The sequence below is a fragment of the Bubalus kerabau genome, chromosome 4 (genome assembly GCF_029407905.1).
Source record: "Bubalus kerabau isolate K-KA32 ecotype Philippines breed swamp buffalo chromosome 4, PCC_UOA_SB_1v2, whole genome shotgun sequence".
Lineage (NCBI taxonomy): Eukaryota > Metazoa > Chordata > Mammalia > Artiodactyla > Bovidae > Bubalus > Bubalus kerabau.
Window position 1 is genome coordinate 93,939,448 of NC_073627.1, and position 16,799 is coordinate 93,956,246.

At 39.7% G+C, this 16,799-nt stretch overlaps 1 long non-coding RNA gene across 1 annotated transcript in view; it reads right to left on the reverse strand.

Moving 5' to 3' along the window:
* Window positions 1-16,533, reverse strand: part of LOC129651552 (uncharacterized) — a 44,163-nt gene extending 27,630 nt beyond the window's left edge. The window contains exon 1 of the long non-coding RNA XR_008714195.1: window positions 16,008-16,533. This is a non-coding gene — a long non-coding RNA (uncharacterized LOC129651552). The remainder of the gene's footprint in view (window positions 1-16,007) is intronic.
* Window positions 16,534-16,799: the final 266 nt, after the last annotated feature.

Consider the following 16,799-nt stretch of genomic DNA (forward strand, 5'->3'; position numbering starts at 1 on the left):
GGAGAGGCTAAAGACAGAATGGAGGCTGGAAAGGGATGTGAATGGGGCCAAGAAAGGACATTTGTAAGACTGGGGTGACTTGAAGCAGTCTTAAGAGGAGCCAGGTGACAAGGAGATGTTAAATATATAAAGATGGGGAGGCTCATCAATCCTCGTCCAGACCAGATGCTATGGCCCCTAAATATAAGCACCTTTTCTCAAGCACCCTCAACTTCCTTTCCTGTCTCCCCTTGTCTAAGGCAAAGGGACTGACCCAGAATGAATGAACCCAACAATCTCTATGCCTTCACCCAAACAAATGCTGGAGAAAATCACATAGCCGAGCTGACAGGCTCCATCTGAAACACATTCTTCCCCATTCTGAAATGAGTATTTCACGTCTTCTTTCCTCTCCTCAAATCTCCAGAGTTCCTTCCCCACTCAATTACCTGATGACCTGACTTCAACTTTATTGGAAAATGAAGAGTATTAAAGATGATTAAAAAAAAAAAAAAACTTTCCCACTTCAAACCTTTAGAAGTATTAAACCATTTGTTTTTACCCACATCTTCTTATCACAGATACATATCTCATTTAGGCAGTTCAGAAGACACGCATTGCCTGAAGGAGGGTTGTTGCAAGCAGAAAAGTTGATTTCTTTGTTTTTCAGTTATTTTATAGACAATAATCTGGAGAGAAAGGCTTTGGGTTTGTAACTTTACAAAGTTTTTGAGTTTTATAGATCTTGGCCAGAAGACATATGGAAGTGTGTGCATCTTTTGGATTCCACAATGAAGGGGGCTGTAGGGGAGGCGGGGTATGTGCTATGTGACTTCCACATAGCGAGAAAATATCCTACCCGCATGGCCTAGAACATCTCCATCCTGGTATTTCCTTGCCCAGCTCAGTGAACTGAAAAGGCCCTAAGAAAGGGATGGTTAGCTGGGGCTCAGATCCCTGAGGAACGAGGATTTGGGTAATGTCACCAGTAAGTCATTGAGACCAGCAGAGGTGAGAGCTGAAGGTGAGGGGATTGGAGGCGAGACAGTAGAGGAGGGGGAGTGTGAATATCACTCACAGCTCTGACACTAAACGCAGCAACAGGGGCTGCAGTGTGTCCTTCTAACCTCCCTCTTCTAATTCCCCCTCCCAAAGAGAGGCCGACTGACAACTTGGAAGAGCTACTCCCTGAACATTTAGGAAGTGGATCTGGACTCTGGCAACTAAGGAGGTGTGGGGCTGCTCTCCTTTTAGAAATGGAGAAGCAGATGTAGAGAACGGACTTGTGTACAACAGCAGGCGAAGGAGAACATGGGACAAATTGAGAAATAACACTAACATATATACACGGTAATGGGTAACATCAATAGCTGGTGGGAAGCTGCTCTACGACACAGGGAGCCTGGCACTCTGTGATGACCTAGAGGGGTGGAATGGGGGTGGAGGGGGAGGGAGGCTCAAAAGGGCAGGGATATAAATATATATAAATAGTCATGACTGATTCCCATTGATGTACAACAAGAGACCACCACAATGGAAAGCAATTAACCTCCAACTAAAAAAAAAAAAAAATTGTGTTCTGATGCAAGGCGTCTAACAGCTCTGGCTGCTGCACATTTGGGATCTTCAACAGTGCAGGAGGTGAGGCCATGCCCCTCTGGGCAGTCCCCAAGCCCACTGCAGAGCATGGTGGCAGTCCAAGAGTCTGGCCATCTCTCTGCCCAAAACCTGTCTCCTGCGATAGGTGGAGACTATCTCTGGTTTGCTCCAGAGAATCACGCTATATTGGCTGTCTGATCTGCACGCGGCTGGAGTCTCTCCCTGCCTAATTCTTCTTCCCTTCTTGGCCTTCTCTAGGTGGTCAAGCAGCACCACAATCTGAGGGCTCTCGCCCCAGTCCTGCTCCCTCTCCATCTTTCATGGGCTTTACTCAATTGACTTCTTGTACTCCCAACTCTGACTCAGTGCCTGTTTGCCAGATTGACACAGAGAGTTAAAGAATAGGAGACCCTGGAGGCAAGTGGAATACCCTCACCCTATACCCATTCAGGACAAATTCATGTTGATTATTCATTAATGCATGGTAGATCTGATCTTACATTCCATTTTCATTACCTGATTTGAGCTTTTACCACAATTTGCCTTCATATTTGTTTACTTGTGTCTAAAATTATTTTAAGAATAATATAAAGTAGAATTCAAACACTACAGACCTAAAATTATCCTCTTAAATTTCAGTTCTAATCCCCATAGTTAACCATTAACTTGTACATCCTTCCAGATTGACATATATTTCTATATACAAACAGGGATTATAGTAAACACTGTTATGCAACTTGCTGAGTATTTTTAACTTAAAACTATTATTTTGGGCATAGGAACACCTCTCCATATCAATATATATAACTTTACTTCCCTCTTTTTAACAGCTGTTATCGTATTTAGTCAATAAGTCATGTTATTGATGAACTTATATTTCTAGGATCTGGCTGGAATGAATCTCCTTGTATTTATTTTCTGGAAACTGACACTCTATGTCTATCTATTTTTTATCAGAGTGTTTATCTTCTTCATACTGATTTGTAAGAGTCCTTTAAATGTAAAACAACAATCAGCTCATTTTCTGATATGCATTACAAATATTTTTCTCTAGTTTGTTGTTTATTTTTTGAGATTGCTTATGGTATGTTTTTCTCTCTAAAATTTAAAATGTGTTTGCAGTCAAATTTATGAGTATTTTCTGTTGTAGATTTTAGGTTTGGAGCTGTGCCTAGAATGACCTTTTCTATACCAATAATATGAAAAACAAATCATCTATGCATATTTCTAGTACATTCAAAAGTTTTCATTTTACATATTTAATTTTTTTACTTTCTGGCATTTACTTATGCATAAGTGATCTAGTTTTATTTTGTCCCAAGTGGTAGCCAGTAATTCTAATGCCATGTATTAAATGATCCATCCTTCTCCAGTGATTTAAAGTATCATCTTTACCACACTCTAAATTCCCATAGTATTTCTTAATTACTATGCTCCCCAGACCCTTGGGATCCTTGCAGAACCTGTGTTAATCAGCCATATGTGAAAAAACAAATGAGATAAACAGCAGAATGGAAACACTGACCTAAATGTAAGTCAATAGGCCAGTTCTCCAAGGTCCTCATCACTTTTAAAGAATGCTCTGTCTAAAGTTGAAAGAGATGATCCACATCTTCAGTGGGTGCCAAGCAAGCAAGCAAGAGGGCACGGATTGAGGCAATCTAGGTTTTTGTTACCCTCTTAACATGAAATCCTCCCCATTAGAGTTCTTGGGTTGTATGAAAGCGTGGTAGTTCTTAATGAGCACGTAACTCCAGCAAAGCTTTCACTTCAAAGCCTGTTGCTATTACAGCTGCTGCATTAGTGAGGCGAGGAGGGGGATCAGTTGCACACAAGAACGTGGAGTGGCTCAGGGCCTCCCTCTGCTGCGAAGACAGCCTTTCTGAAGGTGATTGCAGACAGACATGGCTTCACATCTTTGAAGTGTGCTCAATGCAGAATCAATTCAGGAATTCACAGATACTAGTTATCAGCCTGTGCTTCTTCACTTCGCAGAGAAGGGTTTAATTAATGTAATACATATTGGTCAATGCTTTGCTTTTAAACTTTACCTTTGGCCCATCAGCAGATCAATATGTATTTTAATCTTCTTCTGTTTTAGAACTGGTTTTAAGACTCACAGCAGAGGCCCAGATTTCACAATCATTAATTGCTATTATCAGCCCCTTTCATTTCCTAAACATCAGCAGTTTCTTAAAATTCTGCTTTCATTCCTCTTCCGAGCTATCCCTTCTTGTTCATCACTTGGTTCTGTGGTGTCTTTCAACCAAGTACAGAGTTCCCAACTAGCCAATAACCAGAAGAAAAAGAATGGCCTGAAATTCTCTGTTGATTAACCAGTCTATCTCAACAGCTACACACAAAACTCAAAAAGTAGTCTGGCCACTTCTTGGTGGATGCTATCAAGTACTTTCAGCCTCCACATGGGTCTGCCAAGGAGTAGAGGACTCACCTTGTTTTGTTTTAAATGAGCATCTTCTGGTGGCTGATTATTCTATATATCACAGTATAACTTCTTTCTTCCCAAATTGTTTATATTTTCCACTGTATCAAAGGTTGGACAGTAGGACCATCTGCCATTCCTTCACTGCCTAATTTGGGCAAATCACAATCTCTGTGGATCTATTAATAAATAACCTCACCTGTAAAAGAGAGTTGAAGCAGGAAATTTTTGGACATTATGAGACAATATGAACAATGTATTTTACACAGAGCCTGGCTGCCAGGACAAATCCTAAGAAGGGACTGTCCCTGTTAACAGTGTTGTTATCACTGGTGTCTTGTTGACTAAATAAAGGATACTAACGGAATGCAGGAGTACTCTTACTAAATGGTTAGCTGTGCTTCCACCTGTGAATCTATGTCTCACTCAACTAAGGAAGAAAATTAATTTACATACTGCATTACACAGTCTTTTTAGTTGGTGTATTACATTATTTCAAGCAAGATTATTTCCCTTTGCCACATTACAGAACCTCGCTTATTATACTGCTCTTTGTACACACAATTCCCTTGGTATTTTTATCAAGTTTGTTTTATTCAAAACATAAAATTATACATGCTCATTGTAGAAAATAGAGAAATACAGAAAAGTATGATGAAGAAAATAACACTTATGAAGAAAATAAACATTATTCATAATTCTACTTCTGGTAGTATTTTGGTATATTTTCTCTCAAATATATACTAATGTAGCTATTTACATTATGTATATCTGTAGAAACAAAATAATTTTGCATACGGAAGTGTTAGTTACTCAGTCATGACCCCACCAGGCTCCTCTGTCCATGGGATTCTCCAGGCAAGAATACTGGAGTGGGTAGCCATTCCCTTCTCCAGGGGCTCTTTCCGACCCAGGGATCAAACCCAGGTCTCCTGCACGGAAGGCAGATTCTTTATCGTCTGAGCCACCAGGGAACCCCATTATGTGTATGTGTAGAAACAAAATCATTTTGCACATAAAAGTAATTCTACTTAAAAACAGGCTTGATTCTCATATGTAAATCCACTTGTGCATAGTGTCTTTAAACACCATTTGTTGTTATTGGGTAAAATCAGCCTCTTTTGTCCTGTGGTACAGCTTAGTTCACAGCTATAAAAGGGCTGTGAGTGGAAAAGTCTATGAAAAGAGCAGCTTCTATACACAGTTTTATGTCCCATCTTTTTGCTCAAACATCACCTCTTGAGAACTGTGCCTGTGAAATTTGCATGAGAACAATGCAGCATTCTAGGAAACCATGATTCTCAACATTGCAGAATAGACTGTTGTATGAATACAGAATTTATCTGACAATCCCTTGTTTTGCTTTTACAAATAACCGTGTCATGTATATCACACAGAGAAATCTTAGTGTATATCACTGGTTATTTCCTTCCGAAAGCTTCCTAGAAGCTGGATCAAAGGTAATGAAATCATTTAAGGACTGTGATATACAAGGCCAAATGCTCTCCGGCATGATTATATTTACTGACATGCAGCCCATGGTGACACTATTACTGACACCAAGTCATCAGCATTTCAAAATCCCCTCTGGTGAGACAGGCATGAGGCTGTCTTCTCCTTCCATCCATCGTGGCATGCTTTTGGAGCCCTGGATGCCTACACTTCCTTTAACCAAGACAATCTCAGGGCTCCAAATGATCTGTAGTTGCTCACCTTTGTCCCAGGACCATGGCTCGAGTGGCATTACCTTCTTTCTTGTCTTGTTGCCCACCTGGGCGCTACCATTCCATAGCCATACCGCCCAGTTTTGCTTGTATGAGCCTATACTGCCATCTCTTTTGACACCAAGGGCTACAAATTCCCCTGGTTTCTTCTATTCTGCCCCAAATTGGAAAAATGCTATTTATGTTGCCTCAATGGTTCTGGATAGGAAGATGGTTTCTGAGACTAGTTTCTGATTTCCCTACTTCAAATTCCCTCCTCATGTTACAGCTGAGGTAAAGTTGCCACAGTAGTGCCTCGTCTCCAAAGTCCAACACACACACACAATTTTATTTATTGTCTTCCTACCTACGGGTGAATAAACATAAGTGAAGCAGTTATGATAGACTGCGTTCATCTCCAGCAGTCACAACCATATGAATGAGCAGATTATTATAAGCTCTTACGTAAGTATCCAGCACCAGAGAGATTTCCCAAACAGTATTCATCATGACTGTTTATCCAGGAACAACTGCCTGTGTGACTTTGGGAGCAGAACTGAGGATCCCTTAAAAGGTGCTAAAGTCCTCATTGCTGCTTTCCTAGATATGCTTTACATACTTCACAGATTCATATGCACCCCAAAACTAATCACATAATCCACACTACAAACTCCATAAAATATATTAAAAATATTGCATATTGCTAGGTCGCAAGCATTAAGAAGAGAGTCTGGAAAAGAAGAAAACAGTAATAAAATCCTTTCTTAAAGAAAAGCCAAGTATTATGTTCCAAGCACTCTGTGGTTGAGTTCACCAAGAGACAGACACCTGGGGCAAAGAGAGCAGACATGATGATACAAGCTCACAAACTCCTCAGTATTTATGGGGAAAGAGGAAGAGGAATCCCCAAAGAAGAATCTATCAAAAAAGCATGAGGATAACAAAGATCATGTATTTACATGGAAACTGAAAAAAGGAGCTTCAAGAAGCAAGAACAAGTCCACAGTTAGGCAAGATACAAGAAGGACAAAACTTGACAGATTTAGGTGGGATGTATGGGGAGGAGGTGACCTACCAGAGAGACTGAAAGTTCAGGTTTCTTGGGTGACTTTTCTGGAGATACCCAGTTTCTTCCTCACCCCACCCCACTTTCTCACAGAATCTACCACATCTCCCTGTCTCTTCCCATGGCCTCTGATGAGCAGGTAACAACCCAGAGGGCCCGCTCTCTGGACACCGGTGACTACAGGGAGGTGGACCACAAAGAATCAAGAGTTTCACACTACGCTCTGTTAGGCTCTTAAAGTGGAAAATTACATGAAGTGGAGCTGCGATGACCAGGCCCGGGCCATGTGGAAATGGAGCTCAGAGAGGTGGTCAGCAAAAGAGAGGAGAGAAGGAGATGTACAGAGACCAACAGTGATGAGAAGATAGGGAGCCCCAGGAACACACGAGAAAGAAGAACCCTGCTTCCTCTGGAGGCTGGCTGCATTCTTTGCCCTGGGGTTCCATGAATTACCCAGTTTTCCTCCCAATAATTTTGTGTGGGTTTTGATGCCTCATAGGGTAATTAAATCACCCTATCCGAGACAGTGACTACTCTGTGTCATTTAGCTCTGTGTTCAGTATTCTCTCACAGAGTGCTCACTGAAGCCCAGCAAAATAGGTGTCATTATCTCCCTTTCCCAGAGAGGAATCTGAAGTTCATGAGGTTAGATGATGTGCCTAAGGTCACACAGCTGCTGAGTGACTTTGGTTCTGAATTCTCATACCACTAGGCTGGGCCATAAACACAATACATACTCAATTACTGCTGAAGGAGATTGAGTTCTCAGAAGTACAGAAAGACTATGCATGTGCTCCAATCTCTTCTGTTACATTAAGTTATAAACAGAACACCTTAATTTACATTACTCGTGCATCATATTCGGTAGGGTCCGTGAGAGGGGACATGTGTCGGAGAGAGACTGAGGCTCCAAAAAAGAAGTTTGTATTCTCTTGGTTCATGAAATATCAATACACTACAACTACAATATGAACTTTATCAGAAGTTCTTAGAGACTCTAACAGAAGCATAAGCCTTTTCAGTTATTAAAAGAATTGAAAGCTTTTTATAGTGCATGAAAAAGACAAACTCCTCCCTTTCAAATTATTCTACTTTATAGTACAATTCCTTTAGCAGGGAGGACAACTTCAGACACTTTTTCAAATAACCCCAACCACTTAAAATGTACCTTTAGGAAGTCATGCTGAGAGTAGATGGAAAAGAGATAGGCAGAGTCAAAAAGAGGGGGGGTGGGAAAGGGGAGAGAAAGAAAAAAGGTAAGACATTGTTTCTGAAGTACTAAGAATCTTCCAGTTGTTCTGGCCTACTTTAAAATGGGCATTGTTACCCACAAAGAATACTTAACATTGTTTAGGAAACTGCAACTTAAAATCTTGTTCATGCCAGACAGATCTTTCCACCTGTTTGTCTTCCTCATCACATACAAGTCAGGACCACTTATTGACATATTAACTAGACACTTTCACTGCAAGTTAAGATGCTGTCTAAGCTCAGGCTACTACTACTACTAATACTAATAGATTGGGTGGCTTAAAGTATATTGGGGCTTCCCTGGTGGCTCAGATGGTAAAGAATCAGCCTGCAGCTTATTACAGTTCCAGAGGCTGAGAAGACCAAGATCGAGGTACAGTCAATTCAGTTCTCAGTGAGAATCCTCCTCCTGACTTGCAGTCACCTTCTCATTGTGTTCTTGCATTGTAGAAAGAAAATGAACTTTCTCTCTTCTCCCCCTCTCTGCTTCTTATAAAGCCACCAATTCCATCCCAGGGGACCCATCCTCAGGACCTCATCTAACTCTAATTACCTCCCAAAGGCCTCATCTCCAAAAGATCACACTGAGATTTATGGTTTCAACATATGAACTTTGAAGGCACACAATTTAGTCTGTAGCAGAATTTCGAACTATTTAAAAAAAAAGTCTTAGTGACCCAGACAACAATGATGATATGGTCACTAACCTAGAGCCAGACATCCTGGAGTATGAAGTCAAGTGAGGCATAGGAAACCTTACTACAAACAAAGTTGGTGGAGGTGATGGAATTCCTGCTGAACTATTTCAAATACTGAAAAATGATGCTGTTAAAGTGCTGTGCTCAATATGTCAGCAAATCTGGAAAACTCAGCAGTGGCCACAGGACTGGAAAAGGTCAGCTTTCATTCCAATCCCAAACAAGGAAAATGCCAAAAAATGTTCAAACTACTGCACAATTGCACTCATTTCACGTTAGCAAGGTAATACTCAAAATTCTTCAAGCTAGGCTTTGTAGTACGTGAACTGAGAACTTCCAGATGTACAAACTGGATTTAGAAAAGACAGAGGAACCAGAGCTCAAATTGCCAACATTTGCTGGATCATAGAAAAAGCAAGACAATTCCAGAAAAACATGTACTTATGCTTCATTGACAAAGCCTTTGACTGTATGGATCACAACAAACTGGAAAATTCTTAAGAAATGGGAATACCAGACCACCTCACCTGTCTCCTGAGATATCTGTATGCAGGTCAAGAAGCAACAGTTAGAATCAGAACAACAGACTGTTTCCAAACTGGGAAAAGAGAATGTCAAGGCTGTATATTGTTACCCTGCTTATTTAACTTAAATGCAGAGTACATCCTGCGAAATGCTGGGCTGGTTGAAGAACAACCTGGAATTAAGATTACCAGGAAAAATATCAATAACCTCAGATATGCAGATGACACCACCCTAATGGCAGAAAGTGAAAAGGAACTGAGGAGCCTCTTGATAAGGGTAAAAGAGGAGCGTGAAAAAGCTGGCTTAAAATTCAACATTCAAAAAACTAAGATCATGTCATCTGGTCCCATCATTTCATGACAAATAAAAGGGAAAACAATGGAAACAGTGAAGACTTTATTTTCTTGGGCTCCAAAATCACTGCAGACGGTGACTGCAACCATGAAATTAAAAGATGCTTGCCCCTTGGAAGGAAAGCTATGACAAACCTAGACAGCATATTAAAAGGCAAAGACATCACTTTGCTGATAAAGGTGGGTATAGTCAAAGCCATGGTTTTTCCAGTGGTCATGAACAGATGTGAGAGTTGGACCGTAAAGAAGGCTGAACATCAAAGAACTGATTTTTTGAAATGTGGTGTTGGAGAAAACTTCTGAGAGTTTCTTGGGTTGCAAGGAGATCAAACCAGTCAATCCTGAAGGAAATCAACCCGGAATATTCATTGGAAGGACTGATGCTGAAGCTGAAGCGCCAATACTTTGGCCTCCTGATCTGAAGAGCTGACTCCCTGGAAAAGACCCTGAAGCTGGGAAAGATTGAGGCCAGGAGGAGAAGTGGGTGACAGAGGATGAGACAGTTGGATTGCATTATACTGACTCAATGGACATGAGTTTGAACTGGCTCCGGGAGATAGCGAAGGAAAGGGAAGACTGGCATGCTGCAGTCTGGTGGGTCTCAGAGTCGGACATGACTGAATGACTGAACAACATCTATTTCCATTTTAATACTTTCTTTTCTATGATAAAATTCTCATCAGTTATTTGCAGGTATTCATTAAAGTTTTGCTAAACACTATAGCTTGGTCTTAGTAAAGATTGAATTAATAATAAAAAAGTATTAAAATAATACATTTTATGTTTTATATATATATTTAAGGTGGGGGTGGGGGGAATCCTCCCTGGTGGCTCAATTGCTAAAGAATCTGCCTGCAATGCAGGAGACCCAGGTTCAATCCCTGGGTGAGGAGGATCCCCTGGAGAAGGGAATCCCTATCCACTCCAGTATTCTTCCCTGGGAAATCCCATGGACAGAGAAGCCTGGCAGGGTATAGTTCATGGGGTTGCAAAAGAGTCAGACACGACTTAGCAACTAAACCACAACCATATATTTAAAACCACAATTTTTTAAAAGTTTAAAATATTTTTGAAAACTTCCTACAAAGAAAAGACCAGGTCCAGATATCTTCAGTAGTGAATTCTATTAAACATATAGAGAGAAAAAAATCACATCTATCTTCCCCAAACTCTTCCAAGAAATAGAAGAGGAGGGAGAATTTCCCATTCATTTTCTCTGAGCTCAGTCTTAACCTAATACCAAACAAACAAAAACCCTTCAGACCAATATCTTTTATAAACAGAGATGCAAGATCTTCAACAAATCCTGGCACATGGAATTCAGCAACATAAAAAAAAAAGGTTTAGATACCACATCATGACCAAGTGACATTTATCCTAGGAACACAAGATAGGTTTAATATGTGAAATTTAAATGATGGAACATAGGAAATGGCAAACCACTCCAGTGTTCTTGCCTGGAGAATCCCAGGGATGGGGGAGCCTGGTGCGCTGCCATTTATGGGGTCGCAGAGTTGGACACAACTGAAGTGACTTAGCAGCAGCAGCAGCAGCAGCGAGCAGTCCATGGGGTCGCTAAGAGTCAGGCACGACTGAGCGACTTCATTTTCACTTTTCACTTTCATGCATTGGAGAAGAAAATGGCAACCCACTCCAGTGGTATAGTAGAAATGCTGCTGCTGCTGCTGCTAAGTCACTTCAGTCGTGTCCGACTCTGTGCGACCCCATAGACAGCAGCCCGCCAGGCTTCCCCATCCCTGGGATTCTCCAGGCAAGAACACTGGAGTGGGTTACCATTGCCTTCTCTGATCATATTAATAGAATAAAGCTCAAAAACACATGATCATCTCAATAGATGCATAAAAATCATTTGGCAAAAAGCTGATCCTAAAATTCAAATAGAAATACAAAGCATAAAGGACCAAAACAATCTTTAAAAAAAAAAGTTGGAGGCCTCACATGTCTCAATTTCAAAAATTAACTTCAAAGCTATGGTAATCAAGACAGTGTGGTTCTGGCTAAGAATAGACATAACATAGATCAATAGAAAGAATAGAGATTCTAGAAAAAGGCCCTTAGATCTATAGAGGAAAATGACTTATGAAGTGTGCCAAGACAACTTAATGGAAAAAGAGTAGTCTTTTAACAAGGGGTGATGGGACAACTGAATTTACTTGAAAAATAAAATAAATACCTCATACTATATACAGAAATTAACTCATGAAACTGTAGAGCAAATCTTTGTGAACTGGATTAGGCACTGATCTCAGATATCATATCAAAAAGCATGTAAAAGCAAAAACAAAAAACTAAACTTAATCCAAATTAAAACTTTCTTGCTTCAGTTCAATTCAGTTAAGTTGCTCAGTCATGTCCAACTCTTTGCAACCCCATGGACTGCAGCACACCAGGCCTCCCTGTCCATCACCAACTCCGGGAGTTTACCCAAACTCATGTCCATTGAGTCAGTGATGCCATCCGACTATCTCATCCTCTATCATCCCCTTCTCACAGCATCAGGATCTTTTCCAATGAATCAGCTCTTCGCATCAGGTGGCCAAAGTATTGGAGTTTCAGCTTCAAGACCAGTCCCTCCAATGAACAATCAGGACTGATCTCCTTTAGGATAGACTGGTTGGATCTCCTTGCAGTCCAAGGGACTCTCAAGAGTCTTCTCCAACACCACAGTTCAAAAGCATCAATTCTTTGATGCTCAGCTTTCTTTATAGTCCAACTCTCACATCCATACATGACTACTGGAAAAACCATAGCCTTGACTAGATGGACCTTTGTTGGCAAAGTAATGTCTCTGCTTTTTAATATGCTCTCTAGGTTGGTCATAATTTTCCTTCCAAGGAGTAAGTGTCTTTTAATTTCATGGCTGCAGTCACCATCTGCAATGATTTTGGAGCCCCCAAAAATTAAGTCAGTCACTGTTTCCATTGTTTTCCCATCTATCTGCCATGAAGTGATGGGGCCGGATTCCACGATCTTAGTTTTCTGAATGTTGAGCTTTAAGCCAACATTTTCACTCTCCTCTTTCAGTTTCATCATGAGGCTCTTTAGTTCTTCTTCACTTTCTGCCATAAGGGTGGTGTAATCTGCATATCTGAGGTTATTGATATTTCTCCCAGCAATCTTGATTCTAGCTTGTGCTTCATCCAGCCCAGTGTTTCTTATGATATACTCGACATATAAGTTAAATAAGCAGGGTGACAATATACAGCCTTGACGTACTCCTTTTCCTATTTGGAACCAGTCTGTTGTTCTATGTCCAGTTCTAAGTGTTCTTCCTGACCTGCATACAGATTTCTCAAGAGGCAGGGGACTATTAAATAAGTAAAAAGACAACCCACAAAAATGAGAGAAAATATTTGCAAAACATATAGAAGGAACTTGTATCCAGAACTCTTATGACTCAATAATAAATAAGACAATTTGCTTTTCCCTGATGATAGGTGATACTGAGCATCTTTCCATGTGTCTTTATGTCTTCTCTGGAAAATGTCCATTTAACTCCTATGCCCATTTTTAATCGTTATTTTGTTTTTATGATAATAAGTTGTGTAAGTTCTTTTTACATACTGAATATAACCTTTCTTAGATACATAATTTGTAAATATCTTCTTTCAGTACATTGGCTTTCTGTTTGTTGACAGCTTTCTTCACTATGCAAAAAAACTTTTACTTTGATACAGTCCCATTTGTCTATTTTTGCCTTTGTTACCCTTGTATGAGCAGACAGGACCAGAAAATATTGCTAATACCGATATCAAAGAGTGTATCCTGCCTCTGTCTTCTTCTAGGAGTTTCATGGCTTCAGGCCTTACATTCAAGTCTAACCCCTTTTTAATTTGTTTTTGTATATGGTGTAAGATAGAGGTCCAGTTTCATTCTTCTATGTAACTGTCCATTTTTTTCATTTGTTGAAGAGACTGGTGTAGTGTGCTGCGTGTCTGCTCAGCCGTGTCCGACTCTTTTCGATCCCATGGTCTGTAGCCTGCCAGGCTCCTCTGTCCACAAACTCTTGCTGGGTTTGTCCCAGCAAGAATACTGGATTGGGCTGTCATTTCCTATAGATGATGTTATGGATGGTCACCACCATTAATTATCAGAAAGCACGACTTTAATTCTGACTGTGAATGTGAATTCTGCTTCATAGGAATCTCTCTCTAGTCTTCACAATATATGCTTAGGAATTATTTCTCTCCAGTCCAGAAGAAAACTTAAGTGTGCTTCTACAAGATGTGCTTCTGGAACCATGAAAGGACTCACAATGAGTTGGAGTGTTCAGGTGCTATAGCTTTCCATGCAGTTTTATTGGGACAGCATCTCACTTTCAGTTCAGAGGTGAGCTTAGAAAAATGAAAGAAAAAAATACATTTTGCCCATTGCTGGAAGAAAAAAGGCAAAAATTCACTATCTTAGTATATATTCCATATTTATTTTTACATGGTGCTTTCTATTAGGCATTCAGTATGATTCCATTTACCCTGGATTGCATTTAAGATTTCCCCCTTACATAAATACCCCCAAAGAGAAGGAATCTGTTGAGAACAGGTAGCTCCCCTTATATTCTTGTCATTAGTGAATATTTATGAATATCTGATAGCTCTTAACCTGTCAGCGGAGTCTTCTACAGATCTAAATAAGACTTTTTATTTTACATAGTTTCCTAGAGCAGCTCAACATTTCTGGAGCCGCTTCGCTGGGAGGACTCTGTCAACAATCAGCACTTCATTGGCATTAACATGCAATAAAAGACAATGAAGCATGACTCAATTAAACCACAAAAATAAAACCTGTTTTCAGATAACATTAACCCAGTAGTTTTCAAAACCTATGTGGGGCTTCTGCTGCATGACTAGCATTAAGGTCAGTGCTTTGAAAACCTATGCCTGACCGTCTAACAAACCCACACACAAGGTGATTTAGAGGAAAGAGCAGAACTCTGTTTTATCTCCTTCTAGCACTGTATCCAGATATTTTACCACTGATAGCATGCAATATCAATTAGATCTCACTACTGCAAAGATTAAGAAAAATTTTTCCATCTGAGATGTCAATGGAAATTTAATTTGCACAGAAGACACAGTTTGGAAGACTTGTTTGTGAGTCAGCTTGATTTAAAACAAACAAACCAGAAAGGCTCATGCCGGGAATAGTTCAGAGAAAATATGAAAGCACCCAAGGTATGAACTCATAGGACATCTGATACCCTGGGTGTGCCAATCAACACATTCCATGGCCAGAAAAGAGACGTTATACAACTGCCAAGGTGCTTGAGAAAAGATGGAGCTCTTCCACCAATATGTAAAATGTACGTATTTATGTCTCACTTAACCGGGAGGGATGGATGTGTTCCTTAGAAAACCAGAGGTGGTTTTGTTTGTTTGTTTTTGCTGTATTTGAAATATTTAACACTCTAGGTTTAAGCTTTCAGTAGTTTAGGTTGCATTATATTGAACATAATCATTTCAAGTTCTTCTCACTGAACGATACCATTTTTTTAAACTACTTGATTTCAGCAAAGTGAAGACAAAATATATTCAAATATTATACAATAAAATTTTTTGAAGATTTCATTGTGTGGAAATTATTAAAATTTTTTTCACTTCAATTGTAATTAAAAGAATGGATAAATGACTAGGGACATATGTTGAACTCATGGGTAAACAGTAAAGATAAAATGCTCTGGTGCATTTAAGATGTGATTTATAAATTATGAATCATTATTTTAAGCTACAATTAACATAAAGTTTTTCAAGTTTGAATTTCTTTTGTAAAAAAGCTATAGAAATATGCCAACAAAAAGGGAACCAAATTAAAACAATAGACCCTCATACCTTTTAAAGCATGATACCTTTTTAAAGCTATGAACATTAAAATACATACTGAAGTCACAAGTTAATTTAAAAACTATCAAAAATGATGGCAATAGAAAAGTGACCAAATGTCCCAGCTGGACAATCACTGTTTATTGTATTCAGAAGCCAGGAATATAAAATGGAAACCTAAAAATATGTGAATTTCAATTATGAAAGCAACTGATCAGAATAATTTAAAAGAAGAAATTATTTTCGTTAGAAAATATTAAAAGATCAATGCATGAATCTTTTCAAAACATTAAAGTTTACTGGTTGTTTTAGTTTCCCATGGCTGCTGTAACAAATTACTACAAACTTGTGGCTTAAAAGGCTTCCCTGGTGGCTCAGACGATAGGGAATCTCCTGCAATGCATAAGACCCAGGCTTGATTTCTGGGTCAGCAAGATCCCCTGGAGAAGGGAATGGCTACCCACTCCAGTATTCTTGCCTGGAGAATTCTATGGACAGAAGAGCCTGGTGGGCTACAACTGTGGCTTTAAACAACACAAGTTTATTCTCTTACCTTTCTAGATCCTTGGCAGGTGAGTCTGTTTCTTGGCCTATGTTAGCTTCTAGCAGCACCTGTATCCTCAGCCCACAGCCGCATCCTTCACCTTAAAAGGGCATCCCCTGAATCTCTGCTTCCATTATCACATCACCTTTTCCTCTCTGTAGTCAAATCAGCTTCTGGCTCCCTCTCCCACAAGGATATTTGTGACTGCATTACCCAGCTTATCCAGGATTATCTCCCCATCTCAAGATCCTTAACTTAATCACACCCACAAAGTCCCTGTTACCATGTAAGTTACGGTTCTAGGGATTAGACAGGGATATCTTTGGGGTCATTATTCAGTCTATGACATCAGTTCAAAAAACATCTTTTAAAATCTCCATCTCCATCCTAGGAGATATACAAGTTAATGCTTTCTTGATCAGCTTTACTCAGCATATGTCATTATTTTCCACTGGAAAGTTACAGCTTGGTCAGGCTGGCTTACCATCAATAGCTTTCAACTGAGGGTCTGTCCTAAGAGCATTTGTGCAGTCTCTGAGCCCAAGTTAGAGACACTAGAAAACAAAATAAATGGTGCTGGGTCCCTTGAAAGGTAAGGATAAAGGTTACTATTCTTCACATTACTAGTCATACAGAGGGAGGGGTGTGTTTTATCCAATCAATGGATAAATGATCTAGATTTCATACCAAAACACACTTCTGAAAATTATTCCTAACTAGTCATGAAATTTTTAAAAAAATTTTGCCCTCTTTAAAAACTGCTAATTATTTCTTGAAGTCAGGCCCGGCAAAGTAGAAGTA